Below are 8,716 nucleotides of genomic sequence, written 5' to 3'. Positions count from 1 at the left end.
GAGAGAGTGAGCTGCTTACCCTGCCGAATTTCAACCTTCTCTTTGAGGTCGGGGGAAGAAGAGGTGCCTTGCCACCTCCAAGGTTCCCGTGAGGCTTGTGTGAGAGAAGCCGCAAGGGAGCCATGAAGGCCCATACCTCGGTGGGTCGTCATAGTCTTGTTTACCTGTGAGAACACAGATCAGCTCGGGCCGGTGCCAGCCAACATTTTGTGTTGTCTACTTTTTGGTGGCGAAACCTGGAATCTCGCAGGTCCTTCAGAATGGGAGGCCTGGAAGGGTCGTGACCCCTCAGGGCCTGGAGCGGTGCAGGAAGCCGGGGGAGCGATGGGGCGTCCAGACCTGGGCAGCACCAGGGGCCTGCGAGGCGAGTGTGTGGTCTTTACGCAATGACTGTACATGCGAGAACACTGAGTCACTAAATCCAGGAAGTGGAGAAAACATAAACCAAGATAAGAAGGGACTGTCCACGGAGAGGCAGGGGGAGGCCACTTTTTCTGAAAATGGCGTCTTCTCAACCACTTTGAAGGAATATGTGGATACGATGACAGGTAAGAGTGTGTTAAGAATATTAGAGGACGCGGTGGGAGGGAAGTGTCTGATTATTCAGTTTGGGAGGGTTGTCAGTGGTCAGCGGGTGGTTAAGGGGTGGTTGGTGGCCCCGCCTACCAGTGTCACAGGCCCCACTCCTGGAGCCTGGCCCTGCCCTTGGCCTGATGATCGGCATCTATTCTTGCCCTTCTTCGGGCATGTTAGAACCTGGCCTGCTTGCAGAGCAGGGAAGTGAGGAATTGATTCGGAGAACCAGGCTGCCCATCTAATGTGGGCAACAGGCTCTGGTTCAGGAAGGTGACAAACAGTCCGTTAAGCTCCCTTGGCTTGAATCACAGTGCTCACACCACTCCACTGCCCCGGGGAGTGTAAAGGTTTTACTGGGAGGTAAAAACCTTTGAATGGCTAGGATCCCTCCGTTTCCCCACCACAGGGGGAGATGCAAAACACATGGGACACGAGCCTCAGAGCAGGGCCTGTGAAAACCTCAGAGCAGGGCCCTGTGAAAACCGCAGGCCTCGGTAATGGGCAATGGTTTGCATCTGGCTTTGGGAAACAGAGCAAGACTAGTTTGGCTCATCAGAAGTCCCTGGGGTTTTCACTTTAGCCCTGAGAGTTTGTAAGTTAAGTAGTGGGGTTGAGAGCAGATGACTAATGCTTACAAAGAGGTTCCCTCCGTGTTTCATATTTCCACTCACTGGTGCTGATGAAGAATTTGGAAATGGGGGCGTCTGGGTGATTCGGTGGGCTCAGGTCATGCTCCCAGGCCTGGGATTGAGCCCCATGTCGGGCTCCCTGCTCAGCGGGGAGCCTGCTTCTCCCGCTGGCTGCAGCTCCCCACTCTGTCAGAGCTAGATATGGCAAATACATCATTGTATGGGGTTATATTTCAACTGGGAAGTGTCCTAATGCACATAGTGCCAAGGTAAATTTCAGGAACCACGTGTTAGGAGAAATAGAGATATTGAAACTTCAGGCCAATGGCAATGAAACTTTAGTATACAGAAGGTGGGTCAGAGAAACTTCTTAAAATTCCAGTTCCCAGGGTCTGCCTACAGACATTCTGATTCGGAAAGTTTTAGGTAGAGGCTCAGAAGCTGCATTTCTAGCATTCTCCCACAAAATAATTCTGATGGTGTGGGCCGCAGGTTAAAAAACTCTGGTCTGGGGGCGCCTGGGTGGCTCAGTGGGTTAAAGCCTCTGCCTTCAGCTCAGGTCACGATCCCAGGGTCCTGGGATCGAGCCCCACATCGGGTTCTCTGCTCAGCAGGGAGCCTGCTTCCTCCTCTGGCTCTCTGCCTGCCTCTCTGCCTTCTGGTGATCTCTGCCTATCAAATAAATAAAATCTTTATAAAAAAACAAAAAAAAAACAACTCTGGTCTGGACCAAGGCTGACTAATGCAAAGTAGCAGGAGCGAAATGCTCCAGGGTGGCCCTTAGAAAAGTGGACGTCTCACGAGAGTGAAACATTCATTTCTTATTATCTTTCTGATTTGTAATGGTCTTGAGTCTGGGTATATGGGGGAACTTGGCAGGAGCCCCACAAAGAAGAGAGATCACTGGACAGGGGTTAGGGCACTTGGCTCTGGCTTAGCCCTGGATTAACTGTGGCCCTGGGCAAGCTCTTTCTCTGTCTGGGCAGGAGGAGAGACTGGCTTGACAGTCTCTCAGAACTCTTCTAGAACTGCTATTCTATTTTTTAAAGATTTTATTTATTTATTTGACAGAGTACAAGAACAGGGAGCAGCAAGGAGAAGGAGAAGCAGGCTCCCACTGAGCAGAGACTGACGTAAGGCTCGATCCCAGGACCTGGGACCATCACCTGAGCTGAAGGCAGATGCCGAACCAACTGAGCCACCTAGGTGCTCCTTCTAGATCTGATATTCTATGACAGTAAGTATGGGCTTTTATTTATATTGAAAAGACAAAGGCACTAAATAATAGCAAAACAGAAAATTGCTTAGTGACTGCCATGTGCCCACTCTATATTACTATAACATTTTTTTTTCTTTTTTAAAGATTTTATTTACTTATTAGAGAGAGAGAGAGAGAGCGAGCGTGAGCGCACAAGTGGTGGGGAGGGGCAGAGGGAGAGGAAGAAACAGACTCCCTGTTAAATGGGGAGCTCGATGCAGGACTCCATCCCAGGACCCTGAGATCATGACCTGAGTCAAAGGCAGATGCTTAACCAACTGAGCCACCCAGGTGCCCCGCTGTAACTATTTGCAATTCATGACACTTGAGGCACAGAAACATTAAGTGATTTTCCTAAGGCCACACACTTAGTAAGAGACAATCGATGAATTTAAAGCTATAGAGTCTGATTTTATTTTATTTTATTTATTTTTTTAAAATTTATTTATTTGACAGAGAGAGATCACAAGTAGTCAGAGAGGCAGGCAGAGAGAGAGGAGGAAGCAGGCTCCCCGCAAAGCAGAGAGCCCAATGTGGGGCTCGATCCCAGGACCCTGGGATCATGACCTGAGCCAAAGGCAGAGGGTAACCCACTGAGCCACCCAGGAGCCCCTAGAGTCTGATTTTAGATATCTCTGCGACTCACATGTCAGATGTTGGGTGGAGTCCTTCTGTCCCTTGAAAGTGACCTTTGCCTCTGCCATTCTGTGGCAGAGCTTCTTTTGGAAGAAGTCAGAGTCACCCTCAATATCTAAACAAGTTCTCAGAAAGCTGAAGTTCTTATGCTTACCTCTGATGCCGAACTCCTTTTCCTGCTAAGTTCCAGTGATGGCTTATCAGCACATCCCACGTGGGCAGCCTTTGTTCTATTCTGTTGACCAAGATATGGAATTCATCTCTCAGTCGATGTCCTTAAAATCCTGTTTTCACAAGGCATTTATGTATTTGGCAAACTTGATGGAAGGCTTCTGTTCTTGTGGCTTCAGGAAGGGTACAGTCAGGAGGAGTTTCCATTGCTGGAATGCAAACAGCTACAAGCTGTACCTTAGCTTCATAGTTTCTCCAAGGGTCTGCAGCCAAGCCGGCTACAAATATTTCACCGGCTGCATCATCTACAGACTTTCTGGCCTCTGTGTGGGTACTGGTTTAAAGCTCTTATTCTCGGTCTTAACCTGGGTTTCGGAACTCAAGTTCAAGGCAAAGACTTCTGCACTAATTCATTACAGAGTACAATCCCTGGAAGGAGGAAGTGGGAAAGAATCAAGGAACAACAAAGATACTAAAGAGGCATCAAGTGGAAACGATTTCTCCCTCTTGTGGGATATTCTTTTAAGAAGCTGATCTGTAGGGTGGTTCATCTGGAAGAGGGAGGGGAAAATATCTATTTACTGGTTTCTATCTCCCATTGTTCAAAAGTCAGCCACACAGTATTTCCTTTGCATTTCCAAGTTGCTTGGGCACTAAGTGAATCCTGTGGCGTCTCAGCCTTCTGCATTGAAGGAGAGGTCCCAAAGCAGGAGAAGGGTGGTACCCAGTCCAGGTGAAAGTCTGCCAGGCAGCAGGCATGGTTGGCTGGAATCCTTGCAGAGGTGATGGCCACAGTGAAGGCTGTGACTGGAGCACACGGCCACCTGGAGACAGGTGACATGGGAGGATTTGAAGTGGTATGCTAGGGTTGTCTAATCTGGTCCACGCCTGTACTTCTTAGGTTTGCACGTGCCCTCCCAATAGATCGGCTCCCATGCTAGGATATGGGGCACCGATGTTGTGAGAACAAGATGTTCTCTTCAAGGGCAAGTTCAGTCAGTCAGAGAGTTCCTTTCAAGATCACAGCCTCGATTGTTTCATATGTCATCAGTATGGAATATGGAGGGGCCAAGAAATCCCCTTGAAATCACTTGAGTTCCTCCCTCCCCTCATAAGGTAGCTGCTGTCACACTTACGGAGCCTGGTGGGAAAGACCGAGTGGAAGTCCTTAAAACTTCCACCCTTTCTCCATCTTCAAGAGTAAATAAGAAGCAATACCACCTCCCAGGAAGCACGGCGGAGATTAGAGCCACGATTAAGATTTAAGTAGCAGACGTGATGAGTCCCATTATACTTCCACTAATTCACCTCCATGGCTCTTGCAAAAGCCAAATAGCTTGTGATGGGTAATAGTGGGTTGCCATAAACTTGCCCAGGTGGCAGCCTCACTTGAGCTGTCATGCCAGATGTGGTGTCTTTACTGGAATATATCAACACAGCCTTTGGCACTTGGGGCGCACCATGGTCTGGCAGGGGCAGTCACGATCGTCCCATCAGTGGGGAAAACTGAAAGCAATTTTCTTCCATATGGCAAGGACAGTACTAGGTATCTACATTTTTTTTTTTTTTTTTTGCCCCAGAGCGGTGTTAACTCTCCTGTTCTCTATTATAGTATAGCCCACAGGGACTCTTTCCTCTGGACATGCCACAGGTCATGATTCTGGTCCTCTCTGTCGATGGCATCATGCTGACTGGACCTGGTGAGAGGGAAATGACAACCACCTAGAGACTCTGTTTCGACACACGAGGGTGAGAGAGCGAGAGGTAAGCTCTGCCCCCGCCTTACCCTAGGCTCTCAGGTAGTAGTTTTGGGGGTCAGTCTGGCATTTGGGAGTACAGTCCCAGGAAGCAGGGGTGAAGGAAAGGGGAGTGAGGCGCGGAAGGAGGAGGGGCCCATAAGATACATTAGACGAGAGACATCAGTCTTGGGAGACCACTTTCTGAGACACCTTACACACAGCTCTCTTGGGACAGGACATCTGAGAGAAGTAGGGAGAGACCCATATCTGTTGGCTTCCAGGTAGCCCATGCTAGGTGGCTCACACGTGTGGCAGCATCCACAGGGAGCCCTGGGGCAAGGAGCCAGAGGTGTTCCGTGGGATCAAGGGGCACGGGGGACAGGAGACTCTTGGGGTCTCTACACGTTCCTACCAAGTGGGAGAGGGAGCTGACTGCCAGTCACTGGCTGAGAGTTGCTCGGTCAGCGGTAGCTCCCAGCACCTCAGGTCCAGGTGGCCAGAGCAGGCTCCAGCAGCCAGAGAGATCGCTCAGGGAAAGGGAAGCAGGCCCGGTAGTTGGAAGTCTTTGCCTATAATACACATAAATATCAAAGGCAGAGGGTTCAAGGACCAGACACTGACAGTGGCTCTGAAGAACATCCGACACACTCTCCCTCCTGGTCCACTTCCCTTCAGGATTGTCAGATTTTCAAATTCACCATTGTTGTTTTTTTGTTGTTGTTGTTGTTTATTGAGCCCTCCGTTCCCCTTTTGCACAACCGAATGCGTCAGAGCGGTCATCAGAGCAAGGCTCCTCGCTGGAAAGCAATTGGGGCCTTAAACGGTCATTGCTTTCTCTTGATCACCCAAAAGGCTGCCCACTTTTGTTATTCTAGCAAATTCTTTTCTAGTCAGCTAGCTAAGTTTATTCCCCTTTCTCCGCCCGTGGAATCAGATGAGGATGCAAGCTTCGGGTGCCTGCAGGAACTCTGTCACCACCACGCCACGAGGGAGGTATTATCCCTGCATCCTGGAGAAGCAGGCTCGGGAAGACGTGTGCTATGAGCTTCGTAACTTCTTCCCAAACCAAAACTTGGGATGCTTCTCACTGATTTTTGTACCCCTTCCAGCTTCTGGAGACAGTCTGGAGAATGTGTTTTTGGAGACTGTGTTTTCTGGGACACTTGGGTAGATCATGGGAAAATGGAATAGCACTTTAATTTAGCTGAGTCCTGGTAGAGCCAGGGACATAAGATCCCCACGTCTCCACATGTCTTAATCTCTCAGATTGTACTGCAGCTGTGGTAAACAGTTTAAGACGCACTTGGGTTTGACATGAGGCTTCCCCTTGGCTATTTCTACCGTTTCATACTGAATGGAAGGAAACGACTGAAACCCTCAAAACACAGTCTGGCAGGAGGCGAATTGCCTGGCTTGGCGTCCTACCCCCATCCCTCCCACACCTGCAGCTGGGACCATTTGGATGCCCTGCACCCTCCCCTGAGCTCACAGTTCCCACCTCTAGGCCTAACTCCAAAATGAGAGCCCTAACACAGCCCTCTAGGACCTGGTTTCTCACGTGAAGTAGGTACAAAATTAACAATATTCACATGCATTCGGTTCCAGGCATTTGTGCAGAAGAAATGTGCTTTGGAGACGTTCATCTTTAGGTTCCAGTGAACTGGATATTATCCAATATGTACGCAGAAGTTGCAAAATGTGAGATGTGCACACAAGATGCCCCTGCCAGAGTAGTAAAGGAACCCGCCGCCTTAAGCCTACAGATCTTTCTCTACTTCCAATGTGGTTAAGTCCCGATAAACCCAAGGTCAGTTGAAAATATCCCGAGTTGAAAATGCGTTTAATGCATCTAACCTACAGAACATTGTAATTTAGCTTAGTCTCCCTTAAATGTGCTCAGAACACTTACATTAGCCTATAGTTGGGCAGAATCTTCTAATGCAGAGCCGGTTTTGTGGGACCAGCACGCTTCTGCTGCACTACTCTGCTCAGAGCCTGTTTATAATAAAGCACTGAATATTGCATGCAACTTACCAAATACTTACTGAAAGTGAAAAACAGGACGGTTGCATGGGTATGAATGATTGTAAGTGTATGGGTTGTTTACCCGCCAATCAAGTGGCAGATGGGGAGCTGCGGTTTGCTGCCACTGCCTAGCATCATGAGAGAGTATCATCCCCCATACATCTAGCCCGGGAAAAGATCAAAACTCACAATTTGAAGTATGGTTTCTATTGTACTGACTGCACATTGCTTTCATAACACTGTGGAGTCAAAAAAACATAAGTCAAACAATTGTAAGACTGAGGCCATCTGTATGTACCTTGAATTATAAATGGGACCACCCTTAAATTCCACCAGGCAAAATGCAGCTGTGCCTTCATCCTTCCAGTAGCAACACAACTGAGGGGGACAGGGCTTGTTTCAAAACATCTCAGTTTTCTTCCCCCCCCCAGATAGATATTAAACATGCAGAAATATGTTCTTCCACATCTTTCTTGAAATCTGACTCTGTATATTTATACATCTTTTTATATTTTACCCATTTTTTTATAGAGACATAAGCGCTCAGTCCATTCTACTTTTTTCTTTCTTCTTCTTCTTTTTTTTTTTTTTTAGAAGGGAAGGGGTAGGGATGGGCAGTGGGAGAAGGAGAGAGAGAATCTTAAGCAGATTCCATGCCCAGCATGTAGCCTGATGTGGGGCTCCATCTCACAACCCTGAGGTCATGACCTGAGTTGAAATCAAGAGTTGAGTGCTAAACCAACTGAGCCACTCAGGCACTCCCCACTTCTCTCTTTTTTATGAGAAAGGCAAAGTGGATATAATGGCAAATGATTCATAGTCTTGGTGTTGAGGAACAATAGGGAATGGTGGGGACTATGGCAAAGTGGAGAACACAGCCTGACCTGAAGGCAACAGCCCCTTTTCAATGCAGTCAACTGTTGGCACAGGGAATGCAGGCCTCACGTTGCGAGGTTTCCCAAAAATTTAAAAAGAACCCAGAAACCTAGACTTTAATATGTAATCACATAATTATCCAATATCATTAATTTAATTTTGATCTTGTCACCAGACAAGTCAAACGAAACATACCTATAGGCCAAATTGAGCTAATGGCCACCAGTTCACAACATCTGGTTTTAAGTCAAATAGAACCACAGACCTAGCAGACAGTTGTAACTGATACGGCTCTTTCTAAGCAATGTAGAAATGTATTCTAAGTTTGAGTTCTAAGGAGACCAATTCTATGTCCAGTTGATGCGATACTTTGTAAGCAATAGAGAAATAGAGAACTAAGAAAGCAAATTCCCTATGGTTGGTAATTCATACTAAAGTAAGGTATTCCCACACGGAATGGCTACAAGTGGGAGAGAATTCATATTCACAGAGAGTACGAACAGATGAAGAAAGAAGCCTGAAGCAGATGATTTTCTTAGAATACACTCTGACTTGTGTGTTAATTCTACTTGGGGCCATCCTAGCTCTAGAGCTGCTTTGGCGGCAGGTGCCTTAGCCTCTTGAAGGCTGGGCTGGGGTTGGAGGGTGTCATCTCTCTTCCAGCCCCACCCCTTCCCAGAATCTCACCACCATCCATCACAGAAGCTAACATCCAAATGAGCATTATCTTGCGCCAGACACTCCGACAAATGCTGTGTACGTCAGAAACCTCTCCATCCTCCCAACAACTGATAGGAGGAAGGATT

General features: G+C 47.8%; 1 long non-coding RNA gene across 1 annotated transcript; it reads left to right on the top strand.

The window, feature by feature from the left end:
- The first annotated feature begins 2,314 nt into the window (after positions 1–2,314).
- On the top strand, positions 2,315–6,799 carry LOC123952502. Its single transcript, XR_006820673.1, has 3 exons — positions 2,315–2,442; positions 4,883–5,034; positions 6,615–6,799. It is a non-coding gene; the product is annotated as an uncharacterized LOC123952502 (long non-coding RNA).
- Positions 6,800–8,716: the final 1,917 nt, after the last annotated feature.

This window comes from Meles meles, chromosome 11 (genome assembly GCF_922984935.1).
Source record: "Meles meles chromosome 11, mMelMel3.1 paternal haplotype, whole genome shotgun sequence".
NCBI classification, from domain to species: domain Eukaryota; kingdom Metazoa; phylum Chordata; class Mammalia; order Carnivora; family Mustelidae; genus Meles; species Meles meles.
Note: the sequence above shows the minus strand (reverse complement) of the source record. Positions and strands in the feature narration are given on the sequence as shown.